General features: G+C 36.9%; 1 long non-coding RNA gene and 1 pseudogene across 30 annotated transcripts in view; both read right to left on the bottom strand.

The window, feature by feature from the left end:
- LOC103693758 (uncharacterized) overlaps positions 1-18,416 on the bottom strand; it is a 67,190-nt gene extending 48,774 nt beyond the window's left edge. For 8 of the 30 annotated variants that reach the window (XR_005494180.2, XR_001841401.3, XR_005494171.2 and 5 more), the window contains exon 1: positions 18,310-18,415. This is a non-coding gene — a long non-coding RNA (uncharacterized LOC103693758). Of the gene's footprint in view, positions 1-18,212 lie in introns of all 30 variants that reach the window. The other 22 variants (XR_005494179.2, XR_001841399.3, XR_005494194.2 and 19 more) reach the window with 7 other exon arrangements.
- A 586-nt stretch (positions 18,417-19,002) lies between these two features.
- Sinhcaf-ps1 (SIN3-HDAC complex associated factor, pseudogene 1) lies at positions 19,003-20,569 on the bottom strand (annotated as a pseudogene).
- Between the last annotated feature and the right edge of the window lie 761 nt (positions 20,570-21,330).

Here is a 21,330-nt window from a genome sequence, read left to right as displayed (position 1 = left end):
TGTGAGACTATTTGCAGTAGAAACAGGATCATAAGAACTGTTTATAACGCATGGCTCACTAGTACTGCTACCAAGTTCTTAATGCCTATATTCATGGTAAAATATAATTGTTTTATTTCTACTAAAGCATTACCTATAAAGTTACCCAAATGAATAATTGAATATGGTAAGCTTCATAAAGATCAAGTTAATGAACAACTGTTTTGCATAGCAATGCTCTTAAAGCACTGCACTATGGAAGAGCATCTCTGTTACAACCATTAAAATTGTGCATATCTTCACCTACATTGTGTTCCTTAGCAGATTATGGTTAAGATATATGCACAATGCCTAACCTAGTTCCATTAAACTTTGAGGTAATTTACATTTACATGATGAGCTACAATGCACATATTAAAAATAAGACACTCTTTGAACGTTTTATGTTGTACAAGAAAATGTTTTACTGTATTTAATTTGCAAACTAATGAATAGGCAAGAAGAGCGAAACATATAGCCTCCCATTCTACAGAATAGAATTATACAGTATGTCAATTGTTCAATCATAAAGTATCAAAACTAATATTCACATACACACATCATTAATGAAAGAATATCTTTACTTCCTCAGCATGTACCATACTAGAAACAAAGCTAAAACTTGAATGCAGAAAAATATAGGTGAAAGAAGTAAGATGTTTTGCTCAGGCTCAACTAATACAGAAAGGTTAACTTATCTTTCAATATCTTTAAGAATTGATTGTGAAGCTTACATTCAATTTTCTTAAGGTTAGTGAATACACATCTTCCTTCTGGGCTTTCATTTTCTCACTTAATTTTTTAGTAGAAATTAATAATATAATTGAAACGTTTACAAATGTAGTGGTTTTGGTTTAATGATGTCTTGAAACATCAAAGGTATAGATAATAAAAGTTATATTTTTGAAATGATGGTCATGTTTGTATTATATTCTCCCCTTAAAGGATGATGGAAGTTGCCTGCTCTAAGCACTAGGGATTTTTAATCAATGTACATATGACCTGTTCTTATTTATTTATTTATTTACTTATTTATTTATCTAATTCCCAATAAGTTATAAGTCCAAATGTGCAGCAGTTGAACATACTGTGCTGTTGAGTTTAATCCTGGAATCCCCCAAGGGCTATCCTGTGAAGCCACTTTAGGTTTCCTACATTATTTGAACTTAAAGGGATCAGAAAGGGAGTTTCAAAGGGCAACATGAAAGTGACATAAGGCATTCAATTCAAATGATACAGAAGATGATCTTATGAAGAACATCAAAGTCCTCCATTCTATTTGTTACACACACACACACACACACACACACACACACACACTGATAGGTACAGGTGAAAGCTAGTTGAATCAGATACTGCAATGTGAACAGGATAACAGAAAACTGTATTTATTTATATTTTATGTAAGTGGTGTTTTATAATTTAGAAAAAATTTCTGTATAAAGGAACAGGAATAATTGAATTGTAAATAAATAAATAAATAAATAAATAGTAAATAAAAGTAAATAAATAAATAAATAGTAAACAGTATTAAAATTGGCAACATGTTATTTACATTTACACTGAATAATATTAATATTTTTCATGGTTTATCATGGACATTGTTTGATCCTGAAATTGTCAGTAGAGATATATTGTTTGTGTTTGTGTGTGTGAGAGAGAGAGAGAGAGAGAGACAGAGACAGAGACAGAGACAGAGACAGAGACAGAGAGACAGACAGAGACAGACAGAGAGAGAAAAATGTACATGCACGGTTTACTTGAATATTTAAAATTGTCAACAGTCTCAAAGTTAAATACCATTAACGTGCATATTAATGAGGTTTCACATGGTAGACATTACTCTTTACCCAAATAAGATCTGCATCCTATGTCCGTCTGTTTTAATTCAGATTTCTATTATTTCACATACTAGAACTGTATTCAAGAGTCAAACACTTTCATTACTTTTAGATAATATATTTGTTGTAGGTTCCTTGAAGGTGTTTTACTTAAATTAATAAGAACAACAAATGCAAATTTATATTTTACTTAACAACACAAATTGTATTTATCACAGAATTTAAAATTATCAAACAAATGATGGCACAGGCAATGTCATTCAATGACAAAGTACTGACTATGTATTTATCTGACTTTAGGTTTGACCCTTAGCACTAAAAAACAAAGCCTACAAACAAAATCATATTTTTCCCAATTTATTGGTTGCCATTTTGTCCTATTGTCTTAAAGAAGCTTTGCAATTTTATGAGGTCCCATTTGTTGATTCTTTATTTTAGTGCATAAGTGGAATTTTGTTGAGGAAATTTCCCCTGTTCCTATATGTTCAAGAATTTCCCCACCCTTTCTTCTATTAGTTTGAGTGTGTCTGGTTTTATGTGGAGATCCTTTATCTACTTGGAATTGAGCTTTGTACAAGGAGATAGGAAAGTTTCGATTTGCATTCTTCTACATGCTGACCCCTAGTTGATCCAACCCCATTTGTTGAAAATGCTGCCTTTTTCCATTGGATGGATTTAGCTCCTTTGTTAAAAACCATGTGACCATAGGTGTCTGGGTCATTTCTCGATCCTCAATTCTATTTCACTGATCTCCTTGCCAGTCTCTGTACCAATACCATGCAGTTTTTTTTCTCAAGATTTCTCTGTAATACAGCTTAAGGTCAGGGATGGTGATTCCGCAAAGAAGTTCTTTTATTATTGAGAACAGTTTTCAACATCCTGGGTTTTTTGCTTTTCCAAATGAATCTGCAAATTGCTCTTTCTAGCTCTGTAAAGAATTGAGCTGGAATTTTGATGGGGATTGCATTGAATCTGTAGATCGCTTTTGGTAAAATGGCCATTTTTACTATATTAATCCTGCCAATCCATGAGCATGGGAGATCTTTCCATCTTCTGAGGTCTTCTTCAATTTCTTTCTTCAGAGACATGAAGCTCTTGTCATACATATTTTTCACTTGCTTGGTTAGAGTCACACCAAGATATTTTATATTATTTGTGACTATTGTAAAGGTTGTCCTTTCCCAAATTTTTTCTCAGCCTGTTTATCCTTTGAGGATGAAGATGACTGATTTGAGTTAATTTTTATATCCGGCAACTTTGCTGCAGTGGTTTACCAGGTTTATGAGTTCTCTGGTGGAATTTTTGGGGTTATTTGCAAATAGTCATATTTTGACTTCTTCCTTTCCAATTTGTATCACTTTGGCTTCTTTTTGTTGTCTAATAGCTCTGGCTAGAATTTCAAGGACTATATTGAATAGGTAGGGAGAGATTTAGTCCCTGATTTTAGTGGGATTACTTCAAGTTTCTCTCCATTTAGTTTTATGTTGGCTACTGGTTTGCTGTATATTGTTTTTATTATGTTTAGGTATGGGCCTTGAATTCCTGATCTTTTTAAGACTTTTATCATGAAGGGTTGTTGAATTTTGTCAAATGCTTTCTCAGCATCTAATGAGATTGAGATGATCACGTGGTTCTTATCTTTGAGTTTGTTTATATAGTGGACTATGTTGATAGATTTCCATATATTGAACCATCCCTGCATCACTGGGATCTCACCAACTTGATCATGGTGAATAATTATTTGACAACCTTATAACCAATAGAGGACTATTATCTAATACATACAAAGAAATCAAAAAGTTAGATTTCGGTGGACCAAATAAACCTATCAAAAATGGGGTACAGAGCCAAACAAAGAATTCTCATCTGAGGAATATCTTATGGCTGAGAAGCACCTAAAGAAATGTTCAACATCTTTAGTCATAAGGGAAATGCAAATCAAAACAACCCTGAGATTTCACCTCACACCAGTGAGAATGGCTAAGATCAAAAACTCAGGTGACAGCAGATGCTGGCAAGAATGTGGAGAAAGAGGAACACTCCTCCATTGTTGGTGGGATTGCAAACTGGTACAACCACTATGGAAATCAGTCTGGAGGTTCCTCAGAAAATTTGACATAGTACTACCTGAGGACCCAGCCATACCACTTCTGGGCATTTACTCCAAAGATGCTCCAACATATAACAAGGACACGTGTTCCACTATGTTCATAAAAGCCTTATTTATAATAACCAGAAGCTGGAAAGTATCCAGATGTCCTTCAACAGAAGAACATACACAGAAAATGTCGTACATTTATACAATGGAGCACTACACAGCTATTAAAAACAATGACTTCATAAAATTATTAGGCAAATGGATGAAACTAGAAAATATCATCCTGAGTGAGGTAACCCTGTCACAAAGAATACACATGATATGCACTTACTTATAAGTGAATATTAGCCCAAAAGCTTGAAATACCCAAAATACAATTCCCAGAACATATTAATCTCAAGAAGGATGGCCAAAATGTGGATGCTTCAGTAATTCTTAGAAGGTGGAACCAATTATTCAGGGGAGGTAAATGGTGGGAGGGATTTGGGAGGAAGTGAGGAGGGGGAAAGGAAAAAGGGGTCAGGATCAGCTATGAGAGGGGATAGGGATGAAATACAGAGGGTCAGGAATTGGAACAGATGTGTGGAGCAATGGGAAATGGGTAATTGGCATTAGCTACTAACAAATCCCAGATGACAAGAAAGCTCCCAGGACCCACCAGGGATGAGATGATCTGAAATGCCCAACGAAGGGGAGGGAGAGCCTGTAGAGACCATGTCCAGAGTTTAGGCAAGACACCCTATTGGGGGATGGCGCCACCCACCCTTCTCAAAATTTTAACCCAGAATTACTACTGTCTAAAGGAAATACAAGGACAAAATACTCACAGCAGCAAATAAGGAGACAAAGTGTTGAGCAGAGACCAAAAGACAGACCATTCAGAGACTGATCCACCTGGGAATCCATCCCATATGCAGCCACCAAACCCTGTCACTATACTGATGCCAAGAAGTTCTTGCTGACATGCGCCTGATATGGATGTCTCTCCTGAAAGGGTCTGCCAGATCCTTACAGATATAAATGAGGATGCTTGCAGCTAACCATCCATCTGTGCATGGGAACCACAATGGTGGAATTAGAGAAAGGATTAAAGGAGCTAAAGGGGTTTGCAACATCATAAGAAAAAAAAACAATATCAACCATCCACACACCCCTGAGCTCCTCAACTAAAGCATCAACCAAAGAGTGTACACAGAGGGACCCATGGCTCCAGCTGCATATGTAGCTAAGGATGACATTGTCTGTCATCAATAGGAGAAGTCCTTGATCCTGTGACTCCTTGATATCCCAGTGTAGGGGAATGCCAGGGTGGTGACTTGGAATTAGGTGAATGGGAGGGGGAACATCCTCATAAAATCAGGGGAGGGGTATGGGAGAGGTGGGACCTTGGAAAGGGGATAACTTCTGAAATATAAATACTTAAAATATCCAATACAAACCTATTTTCTCAGATATTTACAATTGAAAATCCTCAACACTTGATTTCCAGATGTGTACTTCTCAACTGCCAGTTTGTTCCACACTTTCTTGCATTTAGTTTCTAAATCCTCGGCTTAGATGCTAACATCCCAAGTGTCAAATGCAATATGTTTTCTCTTAGATGTTAAGGAACTTGTTAAATAGCTCCATTCAACCAATTATGTATCTCTTTATTGGTTGGTATTGATGGTCATATTAATGCAACTTATAATCATTGTGAAAAGAAATTTATCATCAACTATATGATAGGTTTCCTAGATTATTTTAAGTAGGACAACCCACCCTAAATATAGGAGATACTGTCACATCAGTTACAGTCCATTACTACAAGAAAAATGTGTGCTCAGAACAAGAACTCATTTACATCCATTTACTGATTGCAGATTCAGACTGACCTGTACCCTAGGTTTCTGCTGTCTAGCCTTCTTTGCTACAAATGTTTGTCACCCTCAACTGAGAAACTGAATGAATGCCCTTCCTTAAATCCCTTTTGTTGGAGGAATCTGCCATAGTAAAACACACAAAACTAACACAGAGAATTGATTCCCATAAGCCGGGCTGTATCTTTCAATGAAGTTCTTAAGTCGTTGCACCTGGCTTGTGTAATGACTTCAAAAGAATTTGGATGTTTTTGGGCTAGGAAACAGCCCTCTCTCACAGTAAGAGTCCCCAAAGTATCCTCTATATAGGCTATTTCTTATGAGTTAATAGACAAAAATGAAGAACAGGGGAGACCAAGATCATGAGGTTTCAAAGGAGAAAAAATCTGATTCAGTAACAAAGCTTTGATGTTTTCCTGGCAGAGTTTTGATTTATCATCAGTTCTATCATTACTATGTTCTCATTCATCCCTTTTAAACGTGCTCCACTAAGTTCATAGCAGCCTTATTTATAATAGCCAGAAGCTGGAAAGAACCCAGATGCCCTTCAACAGAGGAATGGATACAGAAAATGTGGTACATCTACACAATGGAATATTACTCAGCTATCAAAAACAAAGACTTTATGAAATTCATAGGCAAATGGATGGAACTGGAAAATATCATCCTGAGTGAGGTAACCCAATCACAGAAAAACAAACATGATATGCACTCATTGATAAGTGGCTATTAGCCCAAATGCTTGAATTGCCCTAGATGCACAGAACACATGAAACTCAAGAAGGATGACCAAAATGAGAATGCTTCACTCTTTCTTTAAAAGGGGAACAAGAATACCTTTGGCAGGGAATAAGGAGGCAAACTTTAGAACAGAGGCAGAAGGAACACCCATTCAGAGCCTGCCCCACATATGGCCCATACATATACAGCCACGAAACTAGAGAAGATGGATGAAGCAAAGAAGTGCATGCCAACCGGAATCGGGTGTAGATCTCTCCTGAGAGACACACCCAGAATACAGCAAATACATAGGCGAATTCCAGAAGCAAACCACTGAACTGAGAAGGAATCCTAGTTGAAGGAATCAGAGAAAGGACTGGAAGAGCTTGAAGGGGCTTGAGACCCCATATGTACAACAATGCCAAGCAACCAGAGCTTCCAGGGACTAAGCCACTACAAAGACTATACATGGACTGACCCTGGACTCTGACCTCACAGATAGCAATGAATAGCCTAGTAAGAGCACCAGTGGAAGCGGAAGCCCTTGGTCTTGCCAAGACTGAACACCTAGTGACCGTGATTGTTGGGGGGAGGGTGGTAATGGGGGGTGGATGGGGAGGGGAAGCCCATATAGAAGGGGAGTGGGAGGGGTTAGGTGGAAGTTGGTCTGGAAACCGGGAAGGGGAATAACAATCAAAATGTAAATAAATATTCAAGTCAAAAAAGATTAAAAAAATAAAAGTAGATATTTATTCTGAGTCATATATATCAGACACTCACAAGTTGTTTTCATTTGGAATGAATTCACAGTTAAGGTAATCCCCTTAAATTTTGAGATAGACTTTATTTTAAACTTTTAAATATAGTTGGATTTAGTAAAGTTTATGGGAACTGAAATTGTACTGAAATTCCCTTTACATGTGAGATGTCTCTGGTTCTGTGGAGAAAATTGATAGGTTTTTATATCTTAAATGTGATGTGTTTTGGTATAAAATTGAAGAGTATAGAGATTATGGTTAATTCCTTTATTTAAATTTCATGTGATTTATTTTGTACATAGTGACCTTTCCCTAATTTGTCTCAGATTCATTTATTTTCCCTACACACTCAACTTAGTATCCTCATTTGTTAAAACCAAAACAGTTATATAACAATTCCTATTTATTCTGGCTATATAATTATGTATATGCCCCTATTCACTGGAACACATTAACCTACCTGGGTAACAACCATTATTAAATTGACTCTTGATTTATGAGCACAATCACTTGGCAATACCTCCTCAACCAGGGTTGGAACTTCACCTGTCCCCTTCATGCTGGGATTTTGCATGTCTAGTAATGCTGTTACAATGACTATGATTTCATAAGTGTATTGACCTTGTTGTGACAGGAAAACAACATTCTTTTATAAATAATTCTATAATACGCTTGCTGTTTCAACATTTCTACAATGTTGAAATTTCTACAATCTTTTACAATGATTCCTAGCCTTGAGAAGAGAGATTTGACAGAAAGTCTCATTTAATTATGTGCACTCCATCTTCTCCTATTCTGCACATATGTTGATGTGGTTTTCTGTATTAACTGCAATCCACTGCAGGAAGAATCTTTATTGTTGAGGGAAGAGTAATGCCATATTCTAGGAGTATAATGAGATGTTATTAGGAATCATATTAATACCAAACAATAATATTTATTAGTACTGCATTTAATAATATTATGTAGCATAATAGTGGGAGTTTCTTCTAGCCATAGTCTGGTCTGTCTAGCCATAGTTCTTGTCACTTTCAAATACACTTGTGTATATAAAGGGTTTAAATAATGTCAAATAATGTTACCTTCTTGTGAGGTAATAATACCCCCTAAGGGACAAAGAGACTAACAAATAAAATCTCCATTATTAGAAATGGGTTATTTCTTTATTGTTGTTGGCTAGTAAGGTTCCAAAGAACATTACCTATGCTCATGCTCTTGGCCAGCCTCCATAATTTAATAATGATATGATATTGCAGAAAAAGTCATACAAGTGAAATATAGAACATGAAGAAATCCAACTGATTCTGACAAGGGAGCTTATCACTACTGGCTGGCTTTCCTCCATGAATAGTGTAATGCATGCTACTGGAAGGGAATAATTCATCAATCTTTCAATCTGGTGAACTAAGATATTGACTTCCATGGCAAGACATGATCATTGGTGAAATAGTGGCATGAACATCATGGGAAAAAACAAACACTTCCTGGTTGGGTTTATGTCCTATTATAGCATCATGGACACAGTGTTTGAGAGTTGTAAGCCAAAATAAACCTTCTTACGGTAAGTTATTTTGTCAAGGTACTACTCTATCTCCTTCCTTCAATCTTTCCAAGTTCTCCACATTTTTTGAAATTATTTATGTCTTCTTTTTTCTTAATATTGCTGAACTCTTGCTTAATTATGTATGCATATACAGTTATATTTGTACATATATTAACTTGCTGAATCCATTGTGTGTGTGTGTGTGTGTGTGTGTGTGTGTGTGTGTGTGTGTGTAGTACTGACCACCGGTATAATTTACCAGAGCTTGTCTTGAGTACTCATTAGCCATAACCTCTTTCTACATATATTAAATTGCTGAATCCATTTATTACTGTATGCATATATACATGTTTAGTATAATTTACCAGGGTTGTCTTGATCACTCACTAGCCATAACGTGCCTGTAACTCTTAATCTATGGGTGAGGCCACGTGAGATTTTTCTCCATCCACAGTATGACATCACAGTTGGTATTGTCCTCAAGCAGATTTTGCTTGTGTAGTCATATTGTTACTTCCATGAGCATAACTTCCATTTCACATACAGAAAAGCCTACCTCACAGTAGTCGTCAGTGTCCTGTCTCTGACTATTTTTCTCTTCCTACTTGCCTGATGCACCTTAGGTATAGCTAGGAAATAACTAATTTTCGACGTAAGATGTGATCTAGTCTTTATGTTTATCGAAGTAAATTAGGACCATTAGTGCATGCATGTATCAAAACCATATGAGGAAAATCAGCTTAGAGAACATACTAAAATCACCAGTTTGAAGAAAGAGTACAGTGCTTCCTCTTGAACATCATAATGTATTACTGTTGGGACAATGACCGTCACTTCCCCATCATCTGATCATTTGGTATGTGCATCATGGGTTTGACACGTAGAAAATCGTTGGCTATTTCTTGGGTGTTATCCTGCCTCAGACCCCACTGTTGATGTGGCCTACCAAAATTACAATTGATTTGCTTGCCCAGTCTTACATCTAGACTTGTCGCCCACCCGTGTGTCCATTTGGACACCTTTACCTGCTATCCTTTCAGTTCCCTAACTGCCTGTCTAGATGTGGCTCAAGTATTAGGTGCTATGACCTCTATATCCTGTGACCTGAGTTCTTTGTCTGAGCTGGATCCTAATATTTAGCTCAACATCGAGTCTGTCCTTTGACTTTTCAGCACAGCCCACAGGAAAACTCAATGAAGTTTCACCATCTTATTTACACAAAGGTTCACATTAGGTGCCACTTTGTCTTCCTTTTGGTTGCAGTGAAGCCACTGAGATATTCTTTCCACCATGCTTGGGCTTCATAAATTTTATATATTGTCAATAGCCAGTCTATATACATGAATACATTTACTAAAAAATGAATACATACAGTGTGGTCTGTAATGTGTGATCTGAGGCTTAACCATGAGAATTAAGACCGGGATATAAGAATTTGTTTATCTTGCCTGGATATGATTAGAAACTAGAATTAATTAACAAATTGTCACCCAAGAAAACCAAAATAGCACTAAAGAAGAGAAACCTGTGCATCGATATTTCTGATAGAGGAACTTATATAACTTTCTCAAAACAACAGCATCATCATCATCATCATCATCATCATCAACAACAACAACACACATACACACACATATACACACACAAACACACACATACACACACACATACACACATACACACATACCCATATACACACACAAATACACACAAATACACACACACACACACATACACACACACACACACACACAGAGAAGACAAAAATCCACCTTCTATATATCTCACTATTCCCCTCACTTCTAAAATGAAAATCTCCAGTTACGAGTTCTACTACTACTTTGCCTTTTAAGTCTTTTGTTCTAATTACTTACTTCTTATTTTTTCTAATTGTATTTATTTTGCTTATGTGCTTAGTTATTGCATCCTCTGATGGAAACAGTGTGACCAAGATCTTGTCAGGTTTTATTGTTGTTATTGACGTTACAACACAGTGCATTTTGCTTGAGTCAGTCACCTAATTATTGACCTAATTAGTAAAAGCATAGTTGATCGCTTTCACAAGTTTCTCAAATAAAGATATAAAAATTACATTTTTTCTTAATGTCCCAATTTATGTCTACAGTACTGTGGTTTGTTCTGAAGCAGTGTCATCATCTAATTAGCATCCTTGGCTAGTCAGTTCCACTAACAGAGGAACATGAGTCATACTTTTTAAAAACATTGAAAGGATTCAAATAATTTCTCCTAATAAGAGCACTTGCTAAAGGACATAAGCCCATTCCTATATTACAGCAGCTTTTTCACAGAATCAACTTCATGGACAATTTTATCTCGTGACCATTTCCTGAATGATTTCAGCAGTGCAGCCAGTGAATTAATAACTGCTTCATGTCATCAGTGTTCTTCCTCACATATGTGAACATGTTCTCATACAGCAAGTTTAACTTTTCCTTTTTCTGTTCAATTAGAAAATACTGTTTCATACAGTCAAAATCTTGGGTTTTCATTCTATGTTCTCAAACTTTTCGGGCATCAATATTATATGTCCTTCATTTCACAGTACAATATCCATTCTTACCACCACTACTACCATCATAATCCTCTGATCTTATCAGCTTTGCTGATTTTACAATTTAGCATCAGGTACAAAAAAATTTCATGTATTAATAGAGGAGGGACAAACTGAAGGAAAATAAAAGATAGTAAATATTGAAAATAGTTGTACACTGGTACACTGCTGAAAGAACAACAATATTCATCTGAGTGCTTGGCAAATGAAGTACTCAACATGGGCAAGGGAGGTTAACAAATAATTCCAAAATTCAGCTTCTGTATTTTCTTAGTATTTCAGTAAAAGAGCCGTCTTGTTTTATATGCTTTGTTAAGACCCATGATAAATTTTCATACTCAATACGCTAGAAAGAAAGACTGCCCTTAATGAGTTGACTGGTTATCTGGGAAGTAACCCTGAGTTAGTTTATTAATACACTTATAAGACCTATCAGTCCAAAAGAATTGTATGAAATGGAAGCTATAGTATACCATCAAGACAAAGGGTCAGGCAGCTTTTGAAGAAGTTGGAATACAAGGCACTTCTTGGTACAAGAGTCATAAAGTCCAGATATCTCACTTAGTAGCTCAGGAACATCAAAAGAACCTGAATTCACAAGCATCCTGTCAGTTCCAACTCTAAAACTTGTCTGTTAGGTCCATTTCCTGTTAACAGTGAGAGTTATATTACAACTGTTGAGACAATAAGCCTTTAGCAAGTTAAAGCCTCCTAGAATAGTTTTAAGAATAACCACACAGCAGGGAGTTATCAAAGGGTTTCTGTAATGAAGAGAAAGATGAATGGGAATGTCAAAAAGAAGAACAAGTCCATATCCTTTCCCCTTCAGGCTGTGGCTTCTGCTCTGCTAGAAACTGTGTTTTATTTATTCTAGTGTCCAGATTTAGAACAATTGATTGTACATAGTAAATGCAAAATATATTCTTTCTGTTGAAATAATTAAAAAGAATTAAACCACTAGTGATTTTGCTTTGTGAAACCTTACTCTAGGGACATAATATATAGTTAACAACCACCACAGTGGAAGCTCCAAGAAAGACTGCCCGGCATAAGCGCATGAAATAAAATTTAGTGAGAAAAGAAATGATAAATTTAAAGCCAAGCTAAAAGAGGTTCATGAGAGAGTTTCAAGGGAGGAAAAGAAAGGAAAAAATATCATAACTATATTATAGTCTCCTGTATGCAGCAAAGTACTGGTTCCTCTTTATGTATCCAGTCTGTTAGTCTAGGTCTTCTTATTGGGGAATTGAGTACATTGATGTTGAGAGATATTAGGGAACAAGATTGTTGTTTCCTGTTATTTTTCTTGTTAGACGTGTAATTATGTTTGTTTGGCTCTCTTCTTTTGGGTTACTTGAAATTAGATTACTTTCTTTCTTTTTCTAGGGTGTACTTTCCCTCCTTATGTTGGAGTTCTCCATCCATTATCCTTTGTAGGGCTGGATTTATAGAAAGATATTGTGTAAATTATTTTTGGTCATGGAAAAGCAGGGGGCAGAAAGAAAGGATGAAGAAATGAAGGGAGAAAGAAAAGAAGATAAGTAAAACTGATATTTCTTTTATGTATTTCACTTGATATATTTTAAATATTTTTCTTGATGCTGTAATTGTCATACAATAAGACTATTTGATTCCAGAAGAAAAAGATGTCAAGTGTGTAAAGATAAGATGGGAAAAGTTAATATAGAAAAGAAATTGCTATATCTTTTTTGGCATTTTTACTAAGTTATTTTAGTGAGTTTTAAAAGTAAGAGCAAATGTATACTGGCATTCATTAAATTGCAAGACTGAGTGTTCTTCATAAGGTATGGTAAGGTTGGATGGTATTTTTAAATACTGATTAGTAGACCCTAATTTAATCAAAAAGAATGAAGCGAAATTTACATATTTAACAAGAGGATCAGTTCATAAATGATGATCAGATAAAAACCCATGATCATAAAGTTGATCAGAGAAATATATCATGTCTGGCCGGACAAGGTGTCTCAAACACCCAAATAACACTAGCTACTGTTATGTTTTTGTTAACCACCAAAATTTGATTATAAGACAGTATTACTGAAGATACCACAGTTATTAGATACAGGAGATAGGGCAATCAAATGTTATTAGTCACAAAACTTTCACTATGAATCTAGACTTAATATAAGGTGTTATACTCTGTTTTGGGCAGTTGTGAACTAGATGAGTTACTATGATCATCAACCTGGCAAGCTAGACCCAGGGGTCTACCCATCACTACATCAGTATTATCAACCGCCTTTTGATGGGACATGAGGCCTTCCACACACGGGGAAAATATTAAATGGAATGCTACATCTAGCCAACGAAGAAAGCGTTCTTGTTGAGGTGGTTGGCCATGGGGGAGAATCTATTACTATTTTTTTTCCAAAATGGACATTGCATCAACGCCTTCTAAATTCACATCTTTGTAATTATAGATTACCATAGTTCTTAAACCTCACCAGAGAGTATCTTTGTGTAACAAAGTACCAACTTAACACAACACTCACAACTGGTCAATATGATGAGAGTGATTAATTTCTGCTGAATCATAAGTGCAGATCACGGTCATACCTCTCTCCCCGTAAAGCTCAAGACCATCATGAAAGAGAATCCAGAAAGAGCCAGATATTTGGAGGCTTGAATATAAACAATGTCTTTTGCATATGAGAAAATGAATGTACTCATGAACATATGGCAGTTGTGCTTGCCCAGGGGAGACTTGACTACGATTAAATGAACCAAGGTCTTAATTCCCCTATGTAAACAGCTACTAATAGAAAGTCTTGAGTGGAGTCAGTTTTCTTCATGCATGTGTACCCTAGTAGATATTGCAATCTGTGCATGATCCTAGGGTTTTTTTAAAAATACATTTGGGAGGAGAAGAAGAAAGGGAGATGGGTTTTAGATGATTTAGGGGGAATAATGGATGGATAAGATCAAAATATATTTTGTATATATGTGAACATTTCAAATAATTAAAAAAAATATAAGAACAATTCCATAGACTAAATTTTCTTTCATTTTTTGTACTAAAAATATCTACTTAGAGGACAATAATCTGTCATTATTTTCTCCCTTCTTGGTTAGGAAATGACAAACAGATCACTAAGAAATAATCCATATTGCTAAAACTAATATTTCTTATCTTTTGAGCCAAGGATTTTGAACATAAATGCTTCTAAGATCCCCAAAGTATAATCTTGTAAATTTTTCTAAATGAATGTCACTATCGCTCTTAAACTAAATGACCTATCAAGTATCCACCATATTTTAGAAAAATGTACTTGAAAAGGAGTATGTGTCTACCCTCTGAGTACAAAGCACAACAGATAAGTCCCTCAGTTTATATTTGTTTGCTAAACTTTAAATAAATTCTTATTTTTAAAGTCCTCATTTCTGGATATTTGTACAAGAAAAAAATGGTTTCTGGAGAGTGATGGTCATTTTTTATTTTACCACTTGTCAGTGAACAGAATGAAATCACATCCAACTATTTATTTCCATCAAGGACACTGAACTGTTAAGATGAAAAGCTTGCTTAGAGTGCTGACTGTCAGGTTTGAGAACAAACAATAGGAAAGTGAAATCAGAAAGCAGTGTGGAGTATGCATAGCAATTTGTTCAGGTAATTAGCAAGAAAATTACATTCAACTGAGTACTATAATTGTTTTGAGGTCAGTAACTAAAATTTGTAATTAAACACACTTTATTTAGTACATGAGTAATCATGCTTTTATACTCCATCTACTGCACATCAGAGAAGTGTTGAATACAATGAAGTTAAAGGAAATGATCACTTTTCTTCTCTGCTCCAGAGTAAAAGACAAACTACCTTAAAATTAGCAAACCTGGAGTTTCAGATTTTATAATCTACAATCATGTACTTTAACAAGCGTTTAATATTGGCATATTAAAACTATCTGTGAAAGTGTAAATTATTTGGCTAAAATAAGTATTCTATTTGAAAATTGATGTAACTCAAGTCTTTCAGTGCTTTTTTCAATTTTCTAAATTTGTATTTTAACTGTACTTATAGAAACTTTCAGAATTCAGAATAAAATCGCCAAAAACTGCAATATCAATCTATCATGTATATATTCCATTCATCACTTTAAAAACATACTCTCTATATTTTTTAAAAAGAGCCTTACAAACACTTTTTACTAAGTATGAGAAAAACGCATACCAAATGTTTCTACTCTTTCTGCTTCTAGAAACAAAAGGTCATTAATAACCTATATCATTTTTCTTTACATAACCATAGGTCATGTTTCTTTTTTTAAAATTGATACAAATCTCAGAGGACAGAAGGAAACCAAGTCTGCCCCGAAAATAGTGATTATGAAGGAAAAATATTAAATAGCCAAATAAGATGAGATTATAAGATAGTTAGCAGATACTTTTATAATAATCACATAAAAATAAGTCTACAATCTAATACACAGACATTTTGAAAGCAGCTCGGCTTTTGTGCTTTAGCTCTGAGGATGTGACAGTGCCATCTTCTTCAGTTGTTCAGAATCCGGGTGGGTCTGATACCAGCCACCTTGTCCCTGAGATGCTACCGAAGTTCAAACCCAAGGAGATCAACTTGTTGTAATTGAGGTGCACCTGAGGCATAGATCTGTATCTTCCTTAGTCCCCAGTGTCACTACTGTGGGTAAGACGCCGAAAGAACTGGTGATGATATCACCAAGAGAACCTGCAACTGAGAAGATCTGAGGAGGACAGTAAAACTGGGTACTCAGTGCATACAGACACAGTTTGAGACGGTTCTTTCTGTCTCTGTCCAGATCATCCATGCTCCCAGGTACAGAGCCCCAACAAACGGAGAGGAAATGAAGAACGATAAATTCATGGAGCATCACTTTGAGTGATACTGTAAACATTCCTCAGGAGACGCAGTACTAGTCTAGAGCTAGAGAACTCTCTGAGACTCTTAAGGAAATCCTGAGGATTGCACAGTGTGTGGGATGAAAGGTGGATCTCTGCCATCTTAAAGCTGTGTTACAGGGCAGCAGTGTAGTAGTGGAGTGCCTGTGTAGCTAATACGACAGAAGGGAAAACAATTCAACAAAAGACCATCTCACAACCAAAATATACTCATGAAATAAGTGAATAGGTGAGTAGTAAGTAAGTAAGTAAATAAATAAATAAATACACAAATATCAGTGCTGCTTTCAAGTTGGAAAATAAACTGCCAAAACCAGTTTCCTGTGTGCTTTTGGTCAACATGTTTACATTAAGTTGTAATAGGAATAGCATTACTAAGCATGTTCGCATATTCTTATTTTTGGCATTTAATGTTTTATGAAAAAGATATAATGAAAAATTTAGAATGATTTTGAATTTATCCAACATTTAAGCAAACTTTCATACTATGTCGGAATTTGATGCACTTAATTCATTAAATATACGTGTTTTGCATTTGTTTCATAGTATTTTCCTTTAAAATTCATGTGCCATGAATTTTATTCAAATATCAGTTTCTTGCAAATTCAAGCTACTGAAAACCAATACTTATAATTTTGTACAAAATTTCATAATTTTTGTTTTCTAATAAGACTAATTTTTTCAATAATCGAAATGGTTTTGATTATAAGTATACAGCAATATAAACAGATCAAAACACATCTGTAAATTTATAATATGTTAATACAAAGTGGGTGACTACATACAGTACATCCTACAGGCAGAGAATTGAGGGGAAGAAGGCTGTAATTGAGGTATAGAAATAAATAAAGAGAGAAGTAGAGATGATCCATCAAAGTATATTCCCCTCAATACTGCAGCCAAAACGTAGGAAAAAAAAAAACATGTCAAAGTAACGTAGGAGAAGGGTAAGGGCTGGACTCTGTGCTACACTAGGATTGTGGAGAAAAGGCCTGCTCATTGGGCAGTCTGTGCATGTGGTAGCTTGTACTAGGTAGGCTTTTCCCAGAAGGAAGAAATACACAATGTAAAACTATAGGATGCCACAAACTTTGGCTTCTCCTTGTTGTGAAACTCTAAAAGGCTTTAAATATACAGCTTCTAAAATAATCAAGAGCAACAAAATACTAAGACAGCCATGTACACCCCTTCTACGAGGTCTAAAGTGGCACTACTGTTTTTCTTGAACTTTGAGAAGCAATTAGACAACCTCGGTTGGATTCCTCTGAGATGTCAACCAAATCCATCAACCCAATCAACTTAGCCTCAACACACAACTCTTCTAGTCAACTTTAAATAATGGGAGAAAAACAATGAAACAAAAAACCCCAAACCCTAACAGGTTTTATGACAAGTGAAAGAGCTACTCCTTAGATAAAACCTCCACAAAGGTTAACTGTGGTAATCCAGAGAATCTGGATCATGTGCATTTCAGTGAATCCCAGTCATGTTATCACCAACATCAATTATTTACATATTGTAAGCCCTTTAGGAAACCTGTCCCAAGCAACATCAACTGTGTCCATGGACCCCCGGACTTACACGTTCTGATTAAGTAGTTTCTAACCACGTGTGTTCTCTACTTTGCAGTGAATCTTTGGTTCTATCCCTATAGGACCTTGCCCATCCCAGAGGCAGGCCTTCCCCAGAAGGAGATCTGGTTCTGTTTTACAAGATCCACATAAAGTATTTTATCAATATGAAGATAAATGGGAGGAGACACAGTGCTACTTGTGTGCTCAGAAAGTGCTCCCTCCTTCAAGCTATTTAGAGAAAGCTTAGTCTGTCCTGCTTAGTAATCAGTAGTACAGGTCTGAATCATCAGAACCTTGGCAACGCCTTAGCATTTAAAAAAATTTAACTACCTTCTAGGAGCAGATCATGCTACTGAGTTGTAGGGAGTGGTGCGGCAAAACAAAGATGGCGCCAACAGCCAGCCCCGTCTGAATGTAAACAACTTACTGCACATGAGCAGGCTTGTCCCCTCTTCAGGGCAGCTGTATGATCCGGCGCCCTCCTGTGGTGAACAATAGTACTGCGCATGTGCGGGCTTTGCACCTGGTGTCAGTTGGCCGGTAATATGCTAATGAGGGGGGCGGTACCATGCTGGTGGGGTGATTCATTCTCTGACAATCCCTGGAGGACAAGTAGTGGGGTGATAGTGGGGTGATAGTGGGGTGACCCGTGCCCCACCAATCCCTGAGAGATTATTAGCATACTGTTGTGTATATAAGGCGAGCGAATTTGCCGCTCTTGGTCCCCGTGTCAACAACGAAGGTGTCCTGCAGTAAAGGCTGTTGAGAAGAATCCAACCATGTTTCGTCTTCCTTGCCGGCCGAGATGGGCGTGACACTGAGTTATGCCAAATTATCATGGGGGAAAGCAAGTGTAGTCAGCCATTTAAAAATGCCCCAACCACTGTCTCACCACAGAAAGAGTAAGCTACATATGGTTTATCACATAATATATCCCATTGCTGTCCCATGAAACTCCCCTATTTCATTCATTAGAGGGGATTTAAAAAAATACTTAAAGAGCACTTTACAGCAGCATTCAGCTTTGCTGTGAAATACTCAGTATCTTAAATATTATATACACTTCTTTTTCTTGCAGTGTGCTAGAGACTGGCTTCAGAGTTTGTTGGATGAAGGATAAGGAGGGTAACCCATTAAAAATTATGCTAGAACATGTCTGTTAGCAGAATAGCCAGTATACATGTTAAAAGTAGGAGGAAAAGTTTGTTTTGTGGTCTTTTTAAGTTTAAATTGCTCTTTTAAATGAATCTTACTCACCACTCCTGAGTGGAGATAGACAGTGGAGCTGGCCCCTGCTCCTCTGGCTTCTTATTGCTGCAGCAAGGCTTGAACAGGTGAGTGTCCATGAGGGTAGGATGATGTCATCACACAGGTGAAGGCACTTACAAGATAGAAAAAAGCCTGTCATTTGACAAGAAAGCAGGATAGGTGGGGAAAAGCTTTTAGAGAGAGGAGGCGACTGGAGCAAGGAAGAGAAGCAGTGGAGAGAACATGCAGGCAGATGTTACGATTCCTCTCTGCAACCTTCAGGTTGTTATGAATATTCTTAATGGATAGATGTGTACAGGGTTTTGTGTGTCTAGGTGGGCAATTATATCTTATCAATCGGTTGTAAGTTAATTGTGTGGATGTATTGTACATTGAGTATTTAACATATAAATCTGGTTGTTGGGTTCCAGTTTGCTGAGTAATGATTTCACTGGGTGTTGGAAGTGTGACCAACATGGCTCTGTATGTCTAGGTGGGCAATTATATCTTATCAATAGGATCAGAGGTTATTGTGCTGTGTGTTTTTTCATGTGGCAACTTAAGTTCAAGAGAGTATGTGGTGGTTGGAGACACTAGGCAGCCACAGAACTGGGATGTATATTTCTGGCATGGTGGCAACCTGTCTTGGGCACTAGATGGATAGAGAGATTGTTGCCAGGCTCAGAGAGAAGCCATTGGCAGTGTGGTATGGGATAGAGCAAAACAGGTGAGAGGCTTTGCTGACTGAGATGAAGATATCTATCAGCTATCTTGGGGCACTGTGGTGCTGGACCTAGTGCAGGGGTTAGGTGGGACTTTTTTTTTATATATATATAATTTTATAGAAACAGATGAGAACTTCTTCAAAGTGGCCTCTATAGATGATCCCACAACATATTTTCTGTCTTTTCCAGTAGGTAATATCTAAGAAGGAAAACACTGGAGTTCTGTTAGAGCTGGAAGCCATCTCTGTATCTGAGCCCTCATTTGACTTGTGCAGGGTAGCATGGCCACTGGGCGGGAGAGGCCCTTGAGGTGGTGCTCTGGGCATCGGAATTGTGGCATTTAAATTCCTTCTGCAGTTTACTGCTCTGGTTGCTTTTCATCCTGTTTCCAGATAGAGTTTTCACTTTCTTTGGTTTCAATGTTGTCTTTATACAGGGTCCTGCTCTCACATCTACCACATGATCCCATTTGATTGATTGTTTGTTTGTTTGTTTGTGATCCCGCCGGTAACTTGTTCCATCTTTTCACAAGCAGCACACAGGTATTGAAGATGTCTCCTGAGTGAGTCTCAGGCGACCCAAAACGGCTCTGGAAGTCCTTTCCATAACGTTTACTGTGCGTGAACGGAGAGCTGGAGAACTTGGCTCTACATAAACAGCCGCCCTCTATACCTCTATATGTTGGTACAACTTTGACTTGTGAAAACCAAACATCTTTTCTTCTGGGTCAAAGCTTCAAGCGCAGCAGCACACACACCGTGCAAATTGCACTAGGACAACCTCGTGCAAGCACTTCCTCTTACAGTTCCTAGTCCAGAAAGCTTTCTCCATCAGTTTTTCAGTTGCTACCATGGATTCTGCTTTCTCTCTCATATCTGTTACTAGTGATAATAAAGAAAATCTTATGAAAGGAAAATGCGCCGGTGTACAGCACAATCAAATAATGTTTTTAGGTAAAGATTGTTTCTGTCATGAAACATCAGTAGTAAATTTTAGTGTAACTAAATATGAGAGATGGAAGGGTGAGAAAATATCTGCAACATAAGTACAGGCCACAGTATACATTATTTAAAGAGGCATAATTTCTTTTTGTTTTTAATTTAATCGATTTTTGTTTTTAGTTTGTTTTTTTAACAGTCCAGACTTTTCTGCTCCCAGGTTCACCCTCTGACTGTTCCAAATCTCATACCTCCTTCCTGTTTCCAAAAGGATGTTCCCCCGCATCCCCCACCCTCCATCCCCCCACCGTCCACCCCACTCACACCCTGGGGCCTCCAGTCTCTAGAGGGTCAGGTGAATCTTCTCTGAACCCAGACACGGCAGTCCTCTGCTCTATGTGTGTTGGGGGCCTCATATCACTTGGTCTATGCTGCCTGGTTGGTGGTTAAGTGTTGTAGAGATCTCGGGGGTCCAGGTTAGTTGAGACTGCTGGTCTTCTTATAGGGTTGCTCCCCTACTCAGCTTCTTCCAGTTTT

Source organism: Rattus norvegicus, chromosome 15, assembly GCF_036323735.1.
Source record: "Rattus norvegicus strain BN/NHsdMcwi chromosome 15, GRCr8, whole genome shotgun sequence".
NCBI lineage: Eukaryota > Metazoa > Chordata > Mammalia > Rodentia > Muridae > Rattus > Rattus norvegicus.
Note: the sequence above shows the minus strand (reverse complement) of the source record. Positions and strands in the feature narration are given on the sequence as shown.